Genomic DNA, 8,356 nt, shown 5'->3' on the forward strand with positions numbered 1-8,356 from the left:
GGGGTGGTTTATCTTTAAGTTAACTTTTAGTATGTCATAGAATGGCTATTCTAAGCAACTTTTCAATTGGTCTTCATTGTTTATTTTTTATAGTTTTTTATAGTTTTTGAATTATTTGCCATCTTCTTCTGACTTTTTCCAGCTTTCAAATGAGGGTCACTGACCCCCCCCCCATCTAAAAACAAATGCTCTGTAAGGCTACAAATGTATTATTATTGCTACTTTTTATTACTCATCTTTCTATTCAGGTCCTCTCTTAATCATATTCCAGCCTCTTATTTAAATCAGTGCATGGTTGCTAGGGTAATTTGGACCCATGCAACCAGATGGCTGACGTTTTCAACTGGAGAGCTGCTGAATAAAAAGCTAAATAACTAAATAATAACAAATAAAAAAAATTACTGCAAATTGTCTTACAATATCCCTCTGTATATTAAAATTGAACTCAAATGTGAACAACCCCCTTAATGTTGTGAGTGAGGTAATTGTATTGCCTGGTTAGTGCAAAATACTGTGTGCTGATGTTGCTGGCTCTGTCAGTTCTGCCTCACCATACACATGACCGTTTGCTGTTTTGGGGGTGCCTACACAGAGAGGTCCAATTAACCCCCCACCACAAGGCTTCTTTGCACTGTTTGGAACATATATCAAGCTGGCATCTTGCTTCTGGGACTATAACATGCTAATATCACACAGGGTTCTGCTATGCTGCTCCTGAATATCATCCATCTTGTGAAATCCTTCATAAATGCTCCCACACATGTTGCAAACGCACCCTGCACCCTATCCCAAAAAAGCATTTCCATGTATGCCAAATTCTTTCCTTGAAAGTGGCTTTAGTGTGACCTTGTGTAAAATCTGGATACGCTGATAATGAAAGACTGGGGTGGATCTTATTAAGAAAGACAAACCCAGTCCCCCAAGAGGAAGAAAAACAGAAAACACATGTATAACAGCCTGCCTTCATTTCCAACATTTAGGGGGTTATTTACTAGAACTCAAATTTATCTCATCTTTTTATTAAACCAAGCTCGACCAACGCCCATCCATGATTTTATCAATAAAATAACTTGAAAAAGTCAAGTTGGGAAAAGACTCCATTAAATCACGCGCAAACTCAATTCATACTAGTTTTTTGGATCTGACGTCTGAATCACTAGATTTTTTTCGGGTTATCACCCAAAAAACCCTGACTTTTTCTGATTATCAGACGAAACCCAGCACAGGTTACGATATCTTCATTGTAAAAGGGACATCTGCCGTTGACCTCAGCAGCTTTGAGATGGCAGATTTTTGGATTCTGACTTTTAGCAGCTTTGTGGTATAATTAATTAGTTTTTTTTCCCCTCTAAAAATTTCCCACCGAAAAACCGTGACCAGAAAAAAATCGAGGTTTGGTAAATAACCCCCTTAGTGACAGTTAGTTGCCAGTCCTCCTCAGTGTCACATATACAGTATGACCTTAGATCATTTTAAAAAGTTGTTCTGTGCATGACTCGGGCTTTTTATTGAGACAAAAAAAGCCACATTAGGTTAGAAAGCCATTTATCACTGCCATTTAAAGGGAAGACCGAGGTGTTGCTTAGAATATGTAACCAATGACTGAACCCTGATCTCTGAAATTTTAATCCTCAGTGATTTATTGTGCTGGTCGAATGTACATTTTTATTTAATATGGTTTGAATAGGTCTTCATCCACGCTCCTGAAACAATCCACTGCTCTGACAAAAGATACAGTTGTACTGAACATGCACAAGCCTGGTGGGTAACTGAAATCACAGCACAGTAAAGGTCCCCATAGACGCGACGATTCTTCTTTGGTGAACGACTGATTTCAGTGCAGTCCAACCAATCCATCAAATTATCGTGCGGTTAGTGGGATTCGAACGATCGTACATCTTATGATTTTTCGGCCGACATCTGCCAGACAATTGATCGGCCAGGTTTAAAAATCTTTATTCGGCCCAGTGCAATCTATCTATGTTTGCAGGGCCAAACAGGCAGCTACTCTTTAATTTTGCTCTCAATATTGCCTGAAATGGTCGTTTTAGTTGATGGACACATCGTACATTAAAATGATCATTTCGAGATAATCGTGGTCTTACGATAACGATTCGATCTTTTAAAAATCTTTACATCTATGACCAGCTTTAGGCAATTAAGCATTAACCCATTGATAGGGTGAATGAAAAAGTACAACATGCCTAGGTTCAGCCATATAAAGTGCATTGTATGTTAAGGTTCTGTAAACTAACAGTGCCATCCCATGCAAAAGGGAGTGCTGGGGTGAGTCCTGTATGCATTTCCAGAATCAGATGATTGAAATTTGTACATTCTTTGCCCACTCCCTACACCTACCTCACACACTGTGATATCTGCTGCATCAATCCTTACAGTATTGTGCTGATATAATTGGTAAAAAGAATTAACTCAGGAGACAACACTAAGCATGTGACCTACTAGCACTGTCCGGGGTCATCATGAAAGCAGCTTGAATTATCAGCACAATCATAAAGCTTTGGGAAGACTGGTGGTCTGTAACTTAACCTCCATGGTTCTCTGCTAAATACCTTGTGCTTATATCTGTATGCTTAACACATTCATTAGCGAAATGGGGTTAAGTGCAGACTTTAAGTGGATCTTTTGGACTTTGAAATGTCACGGTAAAAGAGACACATGGGTGAAACGGTAAAATGGCAAGACCTGTGACTTATCACTCAGTGCTCTTTAATCTCAAGGAGTCCTCCCCAGTCTCATCTATTTTGGCCAGTTTCTCACTGTGGGAAAGCTGTAACAAAAACAAAGTCACTGCCACTCTGTTTATACTGGGTAGGTAGATGGGGACTGTCTTCTGTTCCTTAAATAATATAACCTGGTTGCTTGTTGCTTTTTCCATGTTGTGTAATGTAAAAATGTTTTATTTTTACATGTCTAATAAACTCAGCAGAATCTATATGTGTCTCTTCATTTTGTCAACAGCTGCCACTTTGCTCCAACATCAGTAATGGTGAGCCAGCAGCAGCAGGATACAAGACATGAATTCTGCTAGAGATTTCAGAGTTTATCTATCATTGGTATAGACACAGAGCATTTGTACAGACACATATGTAGATATAATAATGTCAGAGCTCACCCAAGCGCACAGCGTCTCCTAGCCGGTCGCTGCTCTCACAAGATTTCGGTAACTTCTCCCCGAAGATTTCGACACTTGCAAAATAGATGCCCACAATGAGCGATCATTGACACATCCAAGGGAGACGCTGATATTAATAACAATGTGGCTTTATTAGAAAACACAGTGTGACATCAAATTGACAGTGGGTGTGCAGAAACTTAAGCATTTCGTGCCTCTATACTTGGCACTTCTTCAAAGCATTTGTGCCTGTTCACAGGGTAGTGGCAGGCTGTGTAAGGTGCAGAGCTCAGTTCACACATGTGCAAGGGAAGTCTAAGTAGTTTACAGTACTGGAAGCTGCTACCTGTGCTGCATACTTCATGGGTCTAATCCAGTGATCCCCAACCAGTAGCTCGTGAGCACCATGTTGCTCTCCAACCCCTTGGATGTTGCTCCCAGTGGTCTCAAAGCAGGTGCTTATTTTTGAATTCGAGGCAAGTTTTGGTTGCATAAAACCAGGTGCTGTTGGTATTTTTGTCTGGTTTAGCTGTCATAGTAACACCGGAGCATGACACCTAGGTGAAACCTGAGGACTTACCAAAGACACACATCTTGGTCCAAGCTTTATATAGACATCAGAAGGCATTTACAGTAATATTCAAGTGGGTGTGCACGGATATACCATACAGAAACCTCCCAATATATTATAAAATATAGAAACTTACTGACATATACATTTTTACACTTGCAAGATGTGCAGTATTGCAACATAAGACAATTTCCCGGTTCCAACTGCCCCCAACCCCGTGGCTATGTCTGCTAATCTCAGACACGGTGGGGAAATCAGTTCTTAAGCAATACTTCTGTACTGGGGCTCAACTGACATCTGCTGACACTCTGGTTTCTGTCAGCAGAATTATAGCCTTTTATTATCACGCCCTGGTATCATTTATCCGAGAGACCATTATCTGGGAGACCACCATCCACCCATCCTGATTTAGGTCCTTGGCATTGTTGCATCAGAGTGATTTGGGGGATTTAAGTAATCAAGACAAAACTTATATTATTTATTACACTAACCATTCACCTATCGGAGGAATAGGTTGTTCCCAAAATATATCACCAGTGCCCTGCCAAACAGAGCCTCAATTTAGGTTGACATATAGGGGCTACTAAATGGCCAATCACATCCCATATTTGCCACCTCAGAAAAATTTTCATGCATGTGTTGCTCCCCAACTCCTTTTACTTCTGAATGTTGCTCACGGGTTCAAAAGGTAGGGGATCCCTGGTCTAAAGGCAATACAAGCAAAAATACAGAAACAGATAGCTTTCCTGCTGTTTTTGCAATTTACACCTTACCCCTATATTGGATGTGCGTACATCTTTTTACAAAAAACATAATTTGAGAAATATTAAAAGATATCCAAATATCATAGAAAAAATGTAGATTGACACTACTTAATTATATTGAAATGTCTGTTAACTCTTCTTCATTCAGACATTCCATTACCCCCTTCATGTTAGGCAAAGTAGAGGCATGCCAGGGGACACGCATATCCCAGAAGGACAGCCTAATTGCTAGTGGGAGTGCGAATGGCCAAACTGTTTAAATATTTTAATTAAAGGACACCTGTCACTCTGATTAGAGCAAACTATAGTTATATTTAAAAACTGGCCCTTGCAAGTGGGGTTGTACAATAGTAGCAAGGTAATAGTAATGCTGATTTGGAAGTCATAGTACTTCATGTTATACCTAGACAGAACTAGTCTCAGTGACAGTGCCATTCCAGCCAAGTGAAGAACTTGAATACCAACAGCATTATTAATAGATGTAATGGAGAAAGTCCTAAAATTAACTCTGGTATTGCGAGTTAGCGGATTTAGGGTGCCTGTTTGTACTTGTGCAAATAAAGAACTTGGTTTATTTAAAAAAAAATGTAAACGCATCTTGCAGCATTATTTGTACGAGGCGCATTCATAAAACAAAAAAATAGAGGATTACATTTGTAACTCACAAAACAATACACTCGCTTCCATAGCAAAGAAAGCACATGGAACATATATGTGTGGAGATCTCATAGTGTGTTATAGTACAAAATCAAAAAGTTGTTTAAAAAAAGCCACGTCTTCACACACTGAAAGAAGCAGAAAAATGCCTGTGTGTAAAAGCCTTTAATCACAATGGGAATAGGTAATATGCTTGCTTGCCTTACTTTTCTAGACAAATGATTTTCACTTACTAAAAAAAGATACGTCTTGCAACCAAATGTTATACAAACGCTACACAAGGCTTTCCCACCGGAAGTTGCGCGGGGACTTTTCGTGAAATATATTTCTTAGCCCAGTTAAACGCAGGGAGCTGTCGTTTTGTTTGACAAGAAAATCTCTTGACAATTGACAAGTTGTTCAACGCCCCGGTGGATGCTGGGCAATGTGTACATTTAGTAACTGCCTTAGTTCCTGGGTTTTTAATTCTTCCCGTAATTTTGGCCAAGGTTATAAGCAAGTGTTATATGTTTGCCCGCACTGGCAGCGTTACAAGGTGATATGGCTAGGGTTGCCAATTGGCAGGTGTTTTACTGGCCTGGCCGGTAAAAATGATGGTTGATCCCAATGTTATTAATAAGGAAAAAGATAAATACATTTACATTTTTTTCCAGAAAAGGGTCGAAACCCTAGGTATGGCCATGGAGCTCTCAGCTCTGGACACACTGTGCGTGGGATCCACTTGTGCCCTAACAAGCCTCTTCTACTATTTATACCGGTGCTTGGTAATCATGCGACTTATTTGGCAGACAGGGGCGAATCTGGGAAGGAACAGTCAATAGAATTTGCTTTTACCTAAAATGAAACACTTTTAGCAAACCCATTTCTGGTAAAAATGCACATGTAACATTTAATCTGAAAACCCCTGGAAATATAATGTGCAATATTATATCGCTATGTGAAAAAAAACAACGTATTTATCATGCTGTGTATTTATTTTCGGAGCACACAATTTTTTACTGCCAGAATTAATTTGCCATCTTAATTTTTCACACTGGCTTAAGTGGGTTATGCTAAATAATAGTGTTAAATACCATGATGATGCTGCAGAAAAGAAAATATTCACCTGTATAAGTTTTATATCTAACTTACACTGCTTTTTACACATGTTTCCAGCATAAATAATTTTATAGAGCAAGAACTATAGGTTCCTTAGTGTCCTGTTTCATAAATTTGAAAGTAGATCCAATGATTCAGACAGTCAGCTTAATAACAAGAAAAATAGAAAACCGGTTTCCCTGTATTTTCACTTAAAACCTTGAACATTTTTTATATTTTGACAAATCAGCCTTTATAAGGATCATATTTACCTGTCTTCAGCACCGATTCTGATGAAGAAGCCGCCTGAGGTGGCTCCTAAAAATTCCGCCCCCCCTCGCTGGCTTTCCTATCGGGAGGGGAGGCATCCGAGGCAGGAACACTAGTGCGGAGAGCGCAACTGCGCTCTCTCACACTAGTAAAAAAACTGAAATTCGGCTTTTTGCCGCCCCTGGAAACGTATCTGGCGCTGCTGCCTGAGGCGAGCGTCTCAGCTCACCTCATTGGCAGAGCGCCCCTGCCTGTCTTAATTGATTTTTACCCACATTCAAGTTAAAAATAGCCACAATAGCAGTAATGAACCAGGACTTCAAACTTGTCACAGGGGAGTCACCATCTTGGAAAGTGACTGCGACACTCACATGCTCAGTGGGCTCTGAGCAGCTGTTGAGAAGCAAAGCTTAGGGGTCGTCACAAATTATCCAGCAGAAAATGAGGTTGGTCTGTAATATAAGATGATGCTACAAGACTGATTATTAAATTCTGATTATAATTGCACTGATTTCTGTGCTGACGTGTAATAATTATCTGTATTAAGGACTAGTCAGCCTTAAATTGTGACATTTATATTCTATGTGTACTGTATATTGTGAGTGGGTCCCTAAGCTCAGTAATTGACAGCAGCACAGAGCATGTGCAGGGAATCAGCAGAAAAGAAGATTGGGAGCTACTGGGGCATCTTTGGAGGTACAGGTCTTCCCTGCTAAAGGGCTGTGGTTACATTGAGCTGGTACAAAAGCCCAACACATAATGTCCAACATTTCTTTCCTACTGCTTTAGTTAGGCATTAGGTCTCCTTTAAATCAAACTGTTTTTTACATGACACCAAAAAACTAGTTATCAAACATACTCAATCCTCATACTGCTCCTCCATCTCTCTGTCTGTCTGTCTATCTAGATATCTATCTTTAAATCCCTGCTGTCCAACTGTAAGGCCATGTGCTAGGTAGACATGGCCCTCTATGGATTTTTTTTTGTCAATTCAACCTGCAAACATTTCGTATACTGAATATAGTAACTGACGAGATACAGGCATGCAGTTGGGCAGCACTGGATCAAACAATGAACTCTGCAAAATAATACTGCACAATATTTTTTGGAACCTTTCTAAAAGCGAAACAAAAACATAATCAAGAGTCTAAAAATTCATCAGTCTTTTTTTTCCCTGTAAAACAAAAATTTTTTGGTTCTTTGAGTTCAGGTTAAAATACTATCAAAACATTCTGTCAAATTAAGTTTGAACCTTTATACATGTTCTTGCAGAAGTTGCTCTGAAATATAAGGAATAAGCACCCTATTGTAAAATATAAGAATATTACAAATCACCAAGTTCCATGACAATATAAAAACTCAAAGCCATAGGTCAAATGCTTTTAAACATTCATTAAATTCCAAGGTGACGACTTCTTTCCTCATGTTTAATAACAAGTGGTATATTATTCTTTGTAATACACAAATTTCGAGTCATGTGACACAAATTACATCACTTACCACCATTTATAAGGTTATCATTTAATGTATGGGACATGTTATTCAGAATGCTCAGGACCTAGGGTTTTCCATTTAAGGGGTCTTTCAATAATTTGGATCTCTATACAGTACCTTTTTGTTTTTTTTAACATATGTTTTTATTGAATCTTCCATAACAATATAAAATAAGATAAACAATCAAAAAGGAATTTGGAGGGGCGTGGCCAAGCTGACTTCCTGAATGGCAGCGTGATCCGCGAGCTCCGTGCACCCGCTTCATTAGCATCCAGAAAATAAGCATCATATTCGGGTTTGCAGCTCCGATACCGAGCAGATCCTGATCGATATTCGCCAGATGGCTCCCAAACCGAGAGCCACCCACAAACCTGGCGAAGTGGCCGAGTT

This window comes from Xenopus laevis, chromosome 5L, assembly GCF_017654675.1.
Source record: "Xenopus laevis strain J_2021 chromosome 5L, Xenopus_laevis_v10.1, whole genome shotgun sequence".
Taxonomy (NCBI): domain Eukaryota; kingdom Metazoa; phylum Chordata; class Amphibia; order Anura; family Pipidae; genus Xenopus; species Xenopus laevis.